The following is a 14112-nucleotide window of genomic DNA, read 5'->3' as shown; positions in this document are numbered from 1 at the left end:
TTAAGAAGTAATCCTGTGGTACCTTTATACTGACACCTTTAAGGAGTAATACTGTGGTACCTTTAAGGAGTAATACTGTGGTACCTTTATACTGACACCTTTAAGGGGTAATACTGTGGTACCTTTAAGGAGTAATACTGTGGTACCTTTATACTGACACCTTTAAGAAGTAATCCTGTGGTACCTTTATACTGACACCTTTAAGGAGTAATACTGTGGTACCTTTAAGGAGTAATACTCTGGTACCTTTATACTGACACCTTTAGGGAGTAATACTGTGGTACCTTTATACTGACACCTTTAAGGAGTAATACTGTGGTACCTTTAAGGAGTAATACTGTGGTACCTTTATACTGACACCTTTAAGAAGTAATCCTGTGGTACCTTTATACTGACACCTTTAAGGAGTAATACTGTGGTACCTTTAAGGAGTAATACTCTGGTACCTTTATACTGACACCTTTAAGGAGTAATACTGTGGTACCTTTATACGGACACCTTTAATGAGTAATACTGTGGTACCTTTATACTGACACCTTTAAGGAGTAATACTGTGGCACCTTTAAGGAGTAATACTGTGGTACCTTTATACTGACACCTTTAAGGAGTAATACTGTGGTACCTTTATACTGACACCTTTATGGGGTAATACTGTGGCACCTTTATACTGACACCTTTAAGGAGTAATACTGTGGTACCTTTATACTGACACCTTTAAGGAGTAATACTGTGGTACCTTTAAGGAGTAATACTGTGGTACCTTTATACTGACACCTTTAAGGAGTAATACTGTGGTACCTTTAAGGAGTAATACTGTGGTACCTTTATACTGACACCTTTAAGGAGTAATACTGTGGTACCTTTATACTGACACCTTTAAGGAGTAATACTGTGGTACCTTTATACTGACACCTTTAAGGAGTAATACTGTGGTACCTTTAAGGAGTAATACTCTGGTACCTTTATACTGACACCTTTAAGGAGTAATACTGTGGTACCTTTATACGGACACCTTTAATGAGTAATACTGTGGTACCTTTATACTGACACCTTTAAGGAGTAATACTGTGGCACCTTTAAGGAGTAATACTGTGGTACCTTTATACTGACACCTTTAAGGAGTAATACTGTGGTACCTTTATACTGACACCTTTATGGGGTAATACTGTGGCACCTTTAAGGAGTAATACTGTGGTACCTTTAAGGAGTAATACTGTGGAGCCTTTATACTGACACCTTTAAGGGGTAATACTGTGGTACCTTTATACTGACACCTTTAAGGAGTAATACTGTGGTACCTTTATACTGACACCTTTAAGGAGTAATACTGTGGTACCTTTATACTGACACCTTTAAGGAGTAATACTGTGGTACCTTTAAGGAGTAATACTGTGGTACCTTTATACTGACACCTTTAAGGAGTAATACTGTGGTACCTTTATACTGACACCTTTAAGGAGTAATACTGTGGTACCTTTAAGGAGTAATACTGTGGTACCTTTATACTGACACCTTTAAGGAGTAATACTGTGGTACCTTTATACTGACACCTTTAAGGAGTAACACTGACACCTTTAAGGAGTAATACTGACACCTTTAAGAAGTAATCCTGTGGTACCTTTATACTGACACCTTTAAGGAGTAATACTGTGGTACCTTTAAGGAGTAATACTCTGGTACCTTTATACTGACACCTTTAAGGAGTAATACTGTGGTACCTTTATACGGACACCTTTAATGAGTAATACTGTGGTACCTTTATACTGACACCTTTAAGGAGTAATACTGTGGCACCTTTAAGGAGTAATCCTGTGGTACCTTTATACTGACACCTTTAAGGAGTAATACTGTGGTACCTTTAAGGAGTAATACTGTGGTACCTTTATACTGACACCTTTAAGGAGTAATACTGTGGTACCTTTATACTGACACCTTTAAGGAGTAACACTGACACCTTTAAGGAGTAATACTGACACCTTTAAGAAGTAATCCTGTGGTACCTTTATACTGACACCTTTAAGGAGTAATACTGTGGTACCTTTAAGGAGTAATACTCTGGTACCTTTATACTGACACCTTTAAGGAGTAATACTGTGGTACCTTTATACGGACACCTTTAATGAGTAATACTGTGGTACCTTTATACTGACACCTTTAAGGAGTAATACTGTGGCACCTTTAAGGAGTAATACTGTGGTACCTTTATACTGACACCTTTAAGGAGTAATACTGTGGTACCTTTATACTGACACCTTTATGGGGTAATACTGTGGCACCTTTAAGGAGTAATACTGTGGTACCTTTAAGGAGTAATACTGTGGAGCCTTTATACTGACACCTTTAAGGGGTAATACTGTGGTACCTTTATACTGACACCTTTAAGGAGTAATACTGTGGTACCTTTATACTGACACCTTTAAGGAGTAATACTGTGGTACCTTTATACTGACACCTTTAAGGAGTAATACTGTGGTACCTTTAAGGAGTAATACTGTGGTACCTTTATACTGACACCTTTAAGGAGTAATACTGTGGTACCTTTAAGGAGTAATACTGTGGTACCTTTATACTGACACCTTTAAGGAGTAATACTGTGGTACCTTTATACTGACACCTTTAAGGAGTAATACTGTGGTACCTTTATACTGACACCTTTAAGGAGTAATACTGTGGTACCTTTAAGGAGTAATACTCTGGTACCTTTATACTGACACCTTTAAGGAGTAATACTGTGGTACCTTTATACGGACACCTTTAATGAGTAATACTGTGGTACCTTTATACTGACACCTTTAAGGAGTAATACTGTGGCACCTTTAAGGAGTAATACTGTGGTACCTTTATACTGACACCTTTAAGGAGTAATACTGTGGTACCTTTATACTGACACCTTTATGGGGTAATACTGTGGCACCTTTAAGGAGTAATACTGTGGTACCTTTAAGGAGTAATACTGTGGAGCCTTTATACTGACACCTTTAAGGGGTAATACTGTGGTACCTTTATACTGACACCTTTAAGGAGTAATACTGTGGTACCTTTATACTGACACCTTTAAGGAGTAATACTGTGGTACCTTTATACTGACACCTTTAAGGAGTAATACTGTGGTACCTTTAAGGAGTAATACTGTGGTACCTTTATACTGACACCTTTAAGGAGTAATACTGTGGTACCTTTATACTGACACCTTTAAGGAGTAATACTGTGGTACCTTTAAGGAGTAATACTGTGGTACCTTTATACTGACACCTTTAAGGAGTAATACTGTGGTACCTTTATACTGACACCTTTAAGGAGTAATACTGTGGTACCTTTATACTGACACCTTTAAGGAGTAACACTGACACCTTTAAGGAGTAATACTGACACCTTTAAGAAGTAATCCTGTGGTACCTTTATACTGACACCTTTAAGGAGTAATACTGTGGTACCTTTAAGGAGTAATACTCTGGTACCTTTATACTGACACCTTTAAGGAGTAATACTGTGGTACCTTTATACGGACACCTTTAATGAGTAATACTGTGGTACCTTTATACTGACACCTTTAAGGAGTAATACTGTGGCACCTTTAAGGAGTAATACTGTGGTACCTTTATACTGACACCTTTAAGGAGTAATACTGTGGCACCTTTAAGGAGTAATACTGTGGAGCCTTTATACTGACACCTTTAAGGAGTAATACTGTGGTACCTTTATACTGACACCTTTAAGGAGTAACACTGACACCTTTAAGGAGTAATACTGTGGTACCTTTAAGGAGTAATACTGTGGTACCTTTATACTGACACCTTTAAGGAGTAACACTGTGGTACCTTTATACTGACACCTTTACATTTAAATTCAGGCTGTAACACAAAATGTATACTTTCTGAAGGCACTGTAGATGTCTGTCATTATAGATATACTAGACAGGACTGACTGAGCTAACTATAACTAGATGGCTCAGTCAGTCCTATATCTAGGATCTTCTATCAGAGAAACTGTTGATTAAAAGAGATCTATAAAACATGTGTCTGTGTGAGTAAACAAACACAGTGAGCTCAAAGTATTGGAACACGTTGTTGTTGTTTAGGCTCTGTACTCCACCACGTTGATACAATGACTGAGGTTAAAGTGCAGAATGTCAGCTTTAATTTGAGGCTATTCCCGTCCATATCAGGTGAAACATTTAGAAATTACAGCATTTTTGTACATATTCCCCCCCATTTTAGGGGACCAAAAGCATTGGGAAAAATTCACTTGTGTAGTACATCAGTCAAATGTTTAGTATTTGGTCCCATATTCTTAGCACTCAATAACTACATCAAGCTTGTAACTTTACAAACGTGTTGGATGTATTTCCTGTTTGTTTTGGTTGTGTTTCAGATTATGTTGTGCACAACAACAAAAATATGTCACTGTCCCAATACTTTTGGCCCTCACTGTATAATAACAAGATATTGAAAACATACAGTACATTTCTTGAACATAAATGATTTAAGGTCTATGTGTGATTATATTTTAGCGTGTGTGTGTGAGGCCAGTCAGTGTTCTGAGTCGAGGTGGCAGCGTTGCGTTGGCGTCTCGGTGCCAGCGGGGGAGGTGGCGAGGGAAGGCGGGGTTAGAACACTCAGCGCCACGCTCGGAAGTTTCAGCAGCGACCATAACTCCTCCCCTCTGGTCACTACGGCGACAACATCCTCCTCACTGCCACACCAGGAGACTGCTCCGCTACGAAGCTTAGAGAGGAACAGAGAAACCCTACACACACACACACACACACACACGAACGGCTGTAGTGACTGGCTGTAGTGTGTGTAATTTGTGACTGTAGCCTGTAGGCCTGATGGCTGCATGGTGCAGTAGGACTGATGGCTGCATGGTACAGTAGGTAGGGAGCTACTACAGCAGTGAGCCTGTAGGCCTGATGGCTGCATGGTACAGTAGGTAGGGAGCTACTACAGCAGTGAGCCTGTAGGCCTGATGGCTGCATGGTACAGTAGGTAGGGAGCTACTACAGCAGTGAGCCTGTAGGCCTGATGGCTGCATGGTGCAGTAGGTAGGGAGCTACTAGAGCGACTTGAAGTTCCATTTCAAACCTATAATGCAACACTCTGAAAGCCCATTGTGTGTGTGTTACCTGGGTATGAGGTCGTGGGAATGGGAAGCCCATTGTATGTGTGTGTGTTACCTGGGTATGAGGTCGTGGGAATGGGAAGCCCATTGTGTGTGTGTGTGTTACCTGGGTATGAGGTCGTGGGAATGGGAAGCCCATTGTGTGTGTGTGTGTGTGTTACCTGGGTATGAGGTCGTGGGAACGGGAAGCCCATTGTGTGTGTGTGTGTTACCTGGGTATGAGGTCGTGGGAATGGGAAGCCCATTGTGTGTGTGTGTGTTACCTGGGTATGAGGTCGTGGGAATGGGAAGCCCATTGTGTGTGTGTGTGTGTGTTACCTGGGTATGAGGTCGTGGGAACGGGAAGCCAGTTTAGCGAGCGCGCTCAGTAAGGAGGTAACCACCCTGGGGGAGGGGCTTCCAGAGGAAGTGATCTCGAAGAGGACTGCCTCCAATGCCTCGAAACAGGAAGTAACCAGATCCACGGAACACCGAGAGTCAAATGACACCGACAGGTACTCACCTAGCACCCACACCTAGCACGCACACACAGACACACAAAGGCACACAGTCACACACAGTCACACACAGTCACACAAAGGCACACAAAGGCACACACAGGCACACACAGGCACACACACAGTCTCGATCTGTCACCATGTGTCTGTAAAGGTTTCTCTAGTGTGAGTATGTATAGCATAGTGTGTGTAGTGTGTATAGTATATTGTTTATATCATAGTGTGTATATCAGTGTGTATAGTATATTGTTTATATCAGTGTGAATATCAGTGTGTATAGTATAGTGTGTATATCAGTGTGTATAGTATAGTGTGTATATCAGTGTGTATAGTATAGTGTGTATATCAGTGTGTATATCAGTGTGTATAGCATAGTGTGTGTAGTGTGTATAGTAGAGTGTGTATAGTATATTGTTTATATCAGTGTGAATATCAATGTGTATAGTATAGTGTGTATATCAGTGTGTATAGTATAGTGTGTATATCAGTGTGTATAGTATAGTGTGTATATCAGTGTGTATAGTATAGTGTGTATATCAGTGTGTATAGTATAGTGTGTATAGTATATTGTTTATATCATAGTGTGAATATCAGTGTGTATAGTATAGTGTGTATAGTATAGTGTGTATATCAGTGTGTATAGTATATTGTGTATAGTATAGTATATTGTTTATATCATAGTGTGAATATCAGTGTGTATAGTATAGTGTGTATAGTATAGTGTGTATATCAGTGTGTATAGTATATTGTGTATAGTATAGTGTGTATATTCGTGTGTGAAAACCTTGTGAAGACTTACAGAAAATGTTTGACCTCTGTCATTGCCAACAAAGTAACAAAGTATTGAGATAAACTGTTGTTATTGACCAAATACTTATTTTCCACCATAATTTGCAAATAAATTCTTTAAAAATCCTAAATCCTGTCATAGCTTAAGTGTACCTATGATGAAAATTACAGGCCTCTCTCATATTTTTAAGTGGGAGAACTTGCACAATTGGTGGCTGACTAAATACTTTTTTGCCCCACTGTATATAGTATATAGTTCTCACCACATGTGTGTATATTATAGTGTATATTATATAGTTCTCACCACATGTGTGTATATTATAGTATATAGTATATAGTTCTCACCACATGTGTGTATATTATAGTATATATGATATAGTTCTCACCACATGTGTGTATATTATAGTATATATGATATAGTTCTCACCACGTGTGTATATTATATAGTTCTCACCACGTGTGTATATTATAGTGTATAGTATATAGTTCTCACCACATGTGTGTATAGTATATAGTATTATAGTGTATAGTATATAGTTCTCACCACATGTGTGTATATTAGTGTATATTATATAGTTCTCACCACGTGTGTATATTATAGTGTATAGTTCTCACCACATGTGTGTATATTATAGTGTATAGTATATAGTTTTCACCACATGTGTGTATATTATAGTGTATAGTATATAGTTCTCACCACATGTGTGTATATTATAGTGTATAGTATATAGTTCTCACCACATGTGTGTATATTATAGTGTATAGTATATAGTTCTCACCACATGTGTGTATATTATAGTGTATAGTATATAGTTCTCACCACATGTGTGTATAGTATATAGTTCTCACCACATGTGTGTATATTATAGTGTATAGTATATAGTTCTCACCACATGTGTGTATAGTATATAGTATTATAGTGTATAGTATATAGTTCTCACCACATGTGTGTATATTATAGTGTATAGTATATAGTTCTCACCACATGTGTGTATATTATAGTGTATAGTATATAGTTCTCACCACATGTGTGTATATTATAGTGTATAGTATATAGTTCTCACCACATGTGTGTATATTATAGTGTATAGTATATAGTTCTCACCACATGTGTGTATAGTATATAGTTCTCACCACATGTGTGTATAGTATATAGTATTATAGTGTATAGTATATAGTTCTCACCACATGTGTATATAGTATTATAGTGTATAGTATATAGTTCTCACCACATGTGTGTATATTATAGTGTATAGTATATAGTTCTCACCACATGTGTGTATAGTATATAGTTCTCACCACATGTGTGTACAGGTCTTCTTTGCTGTGGATGTTAGTGGTGGTTCCAGCAAACTCCAGCAGCTCCCGTGATTGGTCCACAACCAGAGAGGGGTGGAGCTTACACAGCTTCAACAAGTGGTGGCTAAAAACTCTAGAGAGAGAAACAAGAGAGAAAATCAAAAGAGAACCGAGAGAGAGAGAGAAACGAGAGAGAAACGAGAGAGAGAGTGGAAAGATAGAGAGTTAATGAGCAGATGAGCTCCCGAATTGTTCAGCATGTTTTTCCAAAAGATAGACTGAGGGTTGTATAAAAGGTTGATTATTTTACAAGGACATATACAGGGTAACCCCCTCCACATCATCTACAGGGCACTGTGAAGGGATCACCACAGTACAGTACCCCTTAGATATTAAACGTGACAAGGCACCGAGAGAGTACAGAGAGAAGCTCCTCATGGACAATCCAGAAACACCTTTTGCTGACTGCTACAAAAACGGGAACGTCAGTAACCTAATCTTCCGCACAGACCCTCCCTTTATTCTGTATTTTATTTCACCTTTATTTAACCAGGTGGCCAGTTGAGAACAAGTTCTCATTTACATCTGCGACCTGGCCAGGATGAAGCAAATAAAGCAGTGAGACACAAACAACAGTTACACATGGAGTAAACAGTCAATAACACACTAACCCTAACCCCTAACCCTAACCCCTAACCCAAAAAACACAGAGTTACACATGGAGTAAACAAACGTACAGTCAATAACACACTAACCCCAACCCTAACCCCTAACCCCAACAACACAGAGTTACACATGGAGTAAACAATCAATAACACACTACCCCTAACCCAAACAACACAGTTACACATGGAGTAAACAAATGTACAGTCAATAACACACTAACCCTAACCCCTAACCCAAACAACACAGAGTTACACATGGAGTAAACAAACGTACAGTCAATAACACACTAACCCTAACCCCTAACCCAAACAACACAGTTACACATGGAGTAAACAAATGTACAGTCAATAACACACTAACCCTAACCCTAATCCAAACAACACAGAGTTACACATGGAGTAAACAAACGTACAGTCAATAACACACTAACCCTAACCCCTAACCCAAACCCCTAACCCAAACAACACAGTTACACATGGAGTAAACAAATGTACAGTCAATAACACACTAACCCTAACCCTAATCCAAACAACACAGAGTTACACATGGAGTAAACAAACGTACAGTCAATAACACACTAACCCTAACCCGAACAACAGAGTTACACATGGAGTAAACAAACGTACAGTCAATAACACACTAACCCTAACCCGAACAACAGAGTTACACATGGAGTAAACAAACGTACAGTCAATAACACACTAACCCTAACCCCTAACCCAAACAACAGAGTTACACATGGAGTAAACAAACGTACAGTCAATAACACACTAACCCTAACCCCTAACCCTAACCCCTAACCCTAACCCCTAACCACACAGAGTTACACATGGAGTAAACAAACGTACAGTCAATAACACAATAGAAAAAAGTCTATATACAGTGTGTGCAAATAGCATGAGGAGGTGAGGCAATAAATAGGCCATAGTAGTAAAGTAATTACAATTTAGCAAATTAACACTGGAGTGATAGATGTGCAGATGATGATGTGCAAGTAGAAATACTGGTGTGCAAAAAATAAAATCAAACCGATATGGGGATGAGGTAGGTAGTTGGGCTATTTACAGATGGACTATGTACAGCTGCAGCGGTCGGTAAGCTGCTCAGTTAGCTGATGTTTAAAGTTATTGAGGGAGATATAAGTCTCCAACTTCCAGTCATTGGCAGCAGAGAACTGGAAGGAAAGGCAGCCAAAGGGGGTGGCTTTGGGGATGACCAGTGTGATATACCCGCTGGAGCGCGTGCTACAGGTGGGTGTTATGGTGACCAGTGAGCTGAGATAAGGCGGAGCTTTACCTAGCAAAGACTTATAGATGACCTGGAGCCAGTGGGTTAGGCAACGAATATGTAGCGAGGGCCAGCCGACGAGTGTACAGGTCACAGTGGTAGGTGGTATATGGGGCTTTGGTGACAAAACGGATGGCACTGTGATAGACTGCATCCAATTTGCTGAGTAGAGTGTTGGAGGCTATTTTGTAAATGACATCGACAAGTCCAGGATCGGTAGGATAGTCAGTTTTACGAGGGAGTTTGGCAGAGTGAGTGAAGGAGGCTTTGTTGTGAAATAAGAAGCCGATTCTAGATTTAATTTTGGATTGGATATGTTGAATACGAGTCTGGAAAGAGAGTTTACAGTCTAGCCAGACACCTAAGTATTTGTAGTTGTCCACATATTCTAAGTCAGAACCCTCCAGAGTAGTGATGCTCGTCGGGCGGGCGGGTAGTGATCGGTTGAAGAGCATGCATTTAGTTTTACTAGCGTTTAAGAGCAGTTGGAGGCCATGAAAGGAGTGTTGTATGGCATTGAAGCTCGTTTGGAGGTTTGTTAACACAGTGTCCAAAGAAGGGCCAGATGTATACAGAATGGTGTCGTCTGTGTAGAGGTGGATCAGGGAATCACCCGCTGCAAGAACGACATCGTTCTTGACTCATTTTGGGTTCCGGTACTGTTTTATATTTAGGAGCTCCACAATACTTTTGAGATAATATTCTATAAGAGGAAGAGGAGCTCAAGCAGTAGAACTTTGAGATATGAAGACATTATTATAAATTAAATTAAACTCACAAAAATGTACATATGAAAACTATAAGTGGCACGCAGATTGGTAGACACTATGGAAGACACTATGGAACACAAAGCTTTTACTATCTCATCCTGGAATATACAAGGTCTGAGCAGGAACCCAGACTTCATCAAATAAATGTGAAATACAGACATTGTCATCCTACAAGAAACATGGTACTTCTCCATCCTAGAGGGGGAGATAAACCATTTCCAGGCCCAGGGACATGTAATAGTCTGTGGAGACCTAAATGCCAGACAAGGGACAAGAACCTGACACCCTCAGCACCCAGGGAGACAAACACCTGCCTGGAGGTGACAGCATTCCCTCCCCGTATGCCCCCTAGGCACAACTACGACAACATAACCAACAAAAACGGGTCACAACTCCTGCAGCTTTGTCGCACGCTGGGTCTGTACAGTCAATGGTACTATAGGCTTCAAGGGGACTCTTACCGTAGGTACACAATCACCTGACCTCATCCCTTGGCAGTAGTACTGTAGACTACTATCACTGACCTTAACCCAGAGTCCCTCAGAGCATTCAGTCAGCCCACTGACACCTCTCTCAGATCACTGCTGAATCACATTTCACTGTAATAGTGAAGGTGCAAACTTGGCAGTAGTAAACCTAAACAGTATAATTGACATTTCAGCTCCCCTATCAAATCTAACGTTTTCAAGCAGACAACCTTAGAAAATGAAAAACAATGACAAATGGTTTGATGAAGAATGCAAAAACCTAGGAAAGAAAGTGAGAAACCTGTCTAACCAAAAACATGACATCACAATACCCCATAATGACATCACAATACCCCCTAATGACATCACAATACCCCCTAATGACGAAGCGCAAAAAAGGATTTTAGAATTTTTTTCAAATTTATAAAGATTTAAAATGTAAATACCATATTTATATAAAGTACCAGTCAAATGTTTGGACACACCTATTCATTCCAGTGTTTCTTTATTTTTTACAATAAAAAAAATACAAAATAAAAAGTGTTAAACAAATCAAAATATGTGTGTCCTGGTGTGTGTCCTAACCAGTGTATTAGTGTGTGATGCGGTGTGTGTACTGGCCAGTGTATTAGTGTGTGATACGGTGTGTGTACTGACCAGTGTATTAGTGTGTGATACGGTGTGTGTCCTGACCAGTGTATTAGTGTGTGATACGGTGTGTGTCCTGACCACTGTATTAGTGTGTGATACGGTGTGTGTACTGACCAGTGTATTAGTGTGTGATGCAGTGTGTGTACTGACCAGTGTATTAGTGTGTGATACGGTGTGTGTCCTGACCAGTGTATTAGTGTGTGATACGGTGTGTGTACTGACCAGTGTATTAGTGTGTGTCCTGACCAGTGTATTAGTGTGATATGGTGTGTGTCCTGACCAGTGTATTAGTGTGTGATACGGTGTGTGTCCTGACCAGTGTATTAGTGTGTGATACGGTGTGTGTACTGACCAGTGTATTAGTGTGTGTGTCCTGACCAGTGTATTAGTGTGTGATACGGTGTGTGTCCTGACCAGTGTATTAGTGTGTGATACGGTGTGTGTCCTGACCAGTGTATTAGAGTGTGTCCTGACCAGTGTATTAGTGTGATACGATGTGTGTCCTGACCAGTGTATTAGTGTGTGATGCAGTGTGTGTCCTGACCAGTGTATTAGTGTGTGATACGGTGTGTGTCCTGACCAGTGTATTAGTGTGATACGATGTCCTGACCAGTGTATTAGTGGGTGATGCAGTGTGTGTACTGACCAGTGTATTAGTGTGATGCAGTGTGTGTCCTGACCAGTGTATTAGTGTGTGATGCAGTGTGTGTCCTGACCAGTGTATTAGTGTGATGCAGTGTGTGTACTGACCAGTGTATTAGTGTGTGATAAAGTGTGTGTACTGACCAGTGTATTAGTGTGTGATGCAGTGTGTGTCCTGACCAGTGTATTAGTGTGTGATGCAGCGTGTGTCCTGACCAGTGTATTAGTGTGTGATGCAGTGTGTGTACTGACCAGTGTATTAGTGTGATGCAGTGTGTGTCCTGACCAGTGTATTAGTGTGATGCAGTGTGTGTCCTGACCAGTGTATTAGTGTGATGCAGTGTGTGTCCTGACCAGTGTATTAGTGTGTGATGCAGTGTGTGTCCTGACCAGTGTATTAGTGTGTGATGCAGTGTGTGTCCTGACCAGTGTATTAGTGTGATGCAGTGTGTGTACTGACCAGTGTATTAGTGTGTGATGCAGTGTGTGTACTGACCAGTGTATTAGTGTGTGATGCAGTGTGTGTACTGACCAGTGTATTAGTGTGTGATGCAGTGTGTGTACTGACCAGTGTATTAGTGTGTGATGCAGTGTGTGTACTGACCTGTGTATTAGTGTGTGATGCAGTGTGTGTACTGACCAGTGTATTAGTGTGATGCAGTGTGTGTACTGACCAGTGTATTAGTGTGTGATGCAGTGTGTGTACTGACCAGTGTATTAGTGTGTGATGCAGTGTGTGTACTGACCAGTGTATTAGTGTGTGATGCAGTGTGTGTACTGACCAGTGTATTAGTGTGTGATGCAGTGTGTGTCCTGACCAGTGTATTAGTGTGATGCAGTGTGTGTTCTGACCAGTGTATTAGTGTGTGATGCAGTGTGTGTCCTGACCAGTGTATTAGTGTGTGATGCAGTGTGTGTCCTGACCAGTGTATTAGTGTGTGATGCAGTGTGTGTTCTGACCAGTGTATTAGTGTGTGATACGGTGTGTGTTCTGACCAGTGTATTAGTGTGTGATACGGTGTGTGTTCTGACCAGTGTATTAGTGTGTGATACGGTGTGTGTCCTGACCAGTGTATTAGTGTGTTATGCAGTGTGTGTACTGACCAGTGTATTAGTGTGTGATGCAGTGTGTGTTTTGACCAGTGTATTAGTGTGATGCAGTGTGTGTCCTGACCAGTGTATTAGTGTGATGCAGTGTGTGTCCTGACCAGTGTATTAGTGTGTGTCCTGACCAGTGTATTAGTGTGATGCAGTGTGTGTACTGACCAGTGTATTAGTGTGTGATGCAGTGTGTGTCCTGACCAGTGTATTAGTGTGTGATGCAGTGTGTGTACTGACCTGTGTATCAGTGTGTGTACTGACCAGTGTATTAGTGTGTGATGCAGTGTGTGTACTGACCAGTGTATTAGTGTGTGATGCAGTGTGTGTACTGACCAGTGTATTAGTGTGATGCAGTGTGTGTCCTGACCAGTGTATTAGTGTGTGGTGCGGTGTGTGTACTGACCAGTGTATTAGTGTGTGATGCAGTGTGTGTACTGACCAGTGTATTAGTGTGTGATGCAGTGTGTGTACTGACCAGTGTATTAGTGTGATGCAGTGTGTGTACTGACCAGTGTATTAGTGTGATGCGGTGTGTGTACTGACCAGTGTATTAGTGTGATACGGTGTGTGTACTGACCAGTGTATTAGCGTGATACGGTGTGTGTACTGACCAGTGTATTAGTGTGATGCAGTGTGTGTACTGACCAGTGTATTAGTGTGATGCAGTGTGTGTACTGACCTGTGTATTAGTGTGATACGGTGTGTGTACTGACCAGTGTATTAGTGTGTGATGCAGTGTGTGTACTGACCAGTGTATTAGTGTGTGATGCAGTGTGTGTACTGACCTGTGTATTAGTGTGATGCAGTGTGTGTCCTGACCAG

The 14112-nt window shown here is 40.6% G+C and overlaps 1 long non-coding RNA gene across 2 annotated transcripts; it reads right to left on the bottom strand.

The window, feature by feature from the left end:
* Nucleotides 1–3739: 3739 nt before the first annotated feature.
* LOC135534036 (uncharacterized) lies at nt 3740–8256 on the bottom strand. 2 transcript variants are annotated; one of them, XR_010454619.1, is made up of 3 exons: nt 7707–7859; nt 5126–5636; nt 3740–4746 (listed from the first exon to the last, which is right to left on the bottom strand). It is a non-coding gene; the product is annotated as an uncharacterized LOC135534036 (long non-coding RNA). The 2 variants fall into 2 exon arrangements; XR_010454618.1 differs by having other exon boundaries at nt 3740–5636; nt 7707–8256.
* Between the last annotated feature and the right edge of the window lie 5856 nt (nt 8257–14112).

The sequence above is a fragment of the Oncorhynchus masou genome, unplaced genomic scaffold (genome assembly GCF_036934945.1).
Source record: "Oncorhynchus masou masou isolate Uvic2021 unplaced genomic scaffold, UVic_Omas_1.1 unplaced_scaffold_2936, whole genome shotgun sequence".
NCBI classification, from domain to species: domain Eukaryota; kingdom Metazoa; phylum Chordata; class Actinopteri; order Salmoniformes; family Salmonidae; genus Oncorhynchus; species Oncorhynchus masou.
Note: the sequence above shows the minus strand (reverse complement) of the source record. Positions and strands in the feature narration are given on the sequence as shown.